Source organism: Sceloporus occidentalis, unplaced genomic scaffold (genome assembly GCF_023333645.1).
Source record: "Sceloporus occidentalis isolate IW3139 unplaced genomic scaffold, rSceOcc1.0.p SCAF_76, whole genome shotgun sequence".
Lineage (NCBI taxonomy): Eukaryota > Metazoa > Chordata > Lepidosauria > Squamata > Phrynosomatidae > Sceloporus > Sceloporus occidentalis.
Genome location: NW_028317056.1, coordinates 3,536,295 through 3,538,009, shown reverse-complemented (window position 1 = coordinate 3,538,009; position 1,715 = coordinate 3,536,295).

Genomic DNA, 1,715 nt, shown 5'->3' with positions numbered 1-1,715 from the left:
CCGTTTTAACTCTTTGATCGCCGGGGTACGCTCCATATTAATCCCTGACTGCAGCCGAATACCATCCTTTCTACAAGAAGGCGACCCATTAGCCGGAATGTATTAGTGAGATTAATTAGTGGAAATCCAAGTATTTTAATCTCCATTTTTTGCTTGTGGTAATTGAATTACTCGGAGCACAAGATAATTATGTGAATGCAGGGCTGAACAAATGCTCGCTACAATACTTTATCTGCGTAATGTGTTGATCTTGTAATTGCTTCTTTATCTAATATTGTACTGAATAAATCCTGGGTCTTATTTTATTTATTATTGGTTAAATAAAGGGAATTTTCTGGCTGGAAATAATTTATCTATTTATTAATTTATTTGTTAGAAATAATGAAAAAGAATATATATATATTATATTATATATATATATATATATATACACCGGTATGTGTGTGTATATATATATATATATATATATATATATATATATGTTAGAAGGTTTAGATTTGTCTTTTTTGCAGCGTTTAAAGCCAGCGGCCAACTGTAAATGATAAAATTTACAATTGGCACCGTTTTGCCGTATTATAAATATTCATTCTTTTCTGCAGTAGTGAAAACCTGATACTCTCCATGGAATTATTTCCTTATATTTTTATTTGGGAAAAAAAGTGTTTTTGTTCCACATTCCAAACGTCTTCTCCGTAATACTCTTTGGCTTAACACCAGTCTAAAAAACACAAAATAAATAAAATAAAATGTAAAAAAAAAAAAAACCCCAGTCATTTCTGTAACTATTATTTTAATAGAGAGCATCGCTGGAAATTTTATATTTTGAAACCTTTCGTATTTCGAGGGATTGCAAAATTGGCAAAAAAAAGGTAAAAACAAGGAAAAGAATTAAAAAAACAAAAACAGTATTCTTATATTAAAACCTCCTACAGAGTTGCTCATTAGTAAATTATTATTTTTTTTTTTTTAAATCTACCCTTTCCAAATTGCCTTTCCCTCTAAGATGCAGTTATTTTTAACCCTTCGAGCGCCAGGTGTGGATTGTTAGCTTGTTAAAGGGTTACCATGTTTTTTTTTATAAGGAAATGCGGCTTATTGTATCTGATTTTTTGTATTTCTGTAACTCATTAATCATAATAATTATTGTACAGCGAAGCAGTTAATTAGTTATAGACCGCTGTATGTATGACGGGCGACAGTATTTCGGAGGCGGAGGAGGAGGGTTTTTTTTTTTTTTTTGGAGCTTTCTCCAGCATCTTGAGGGAGGGATTGACAAGTCTGAGACACACAGTCCGTCCCCTCACACTCCTCCTAGCCCAGCACAGTCCACGCTTGATTCCTAGCGTGGAAATAAAACGGATTGCAAGTTGGTCGCCCGTATGGAGAGAAGGACAGGCATCTTCACGCGTGGAGGACCTTCTGAAAGCCTGGGTCGGATCTCCCGCAGCAGAGTCCGCTGCTTAACCGAGACAACTTGCTGACAGCTCGGATTCGACTGACATCGGAGTTCAAGAAATGATGCCGATGTGTTCGCAGTGTGCCTTGTGGGGCTTTCAAGAAGAGTACGCGCTTCGTGAGGGGGAAGCAGGCTGCGTCCTGCCCAGGATTAGGGATTTCGAGTCTTCTTCCGTGACAAGGCACAAGGTGTAGAAGAAGCTGTGGGCAGAACACCGTGAAATGTCTGCCCCCTTGAGCCCTGGTCCTCAGCCCCACTC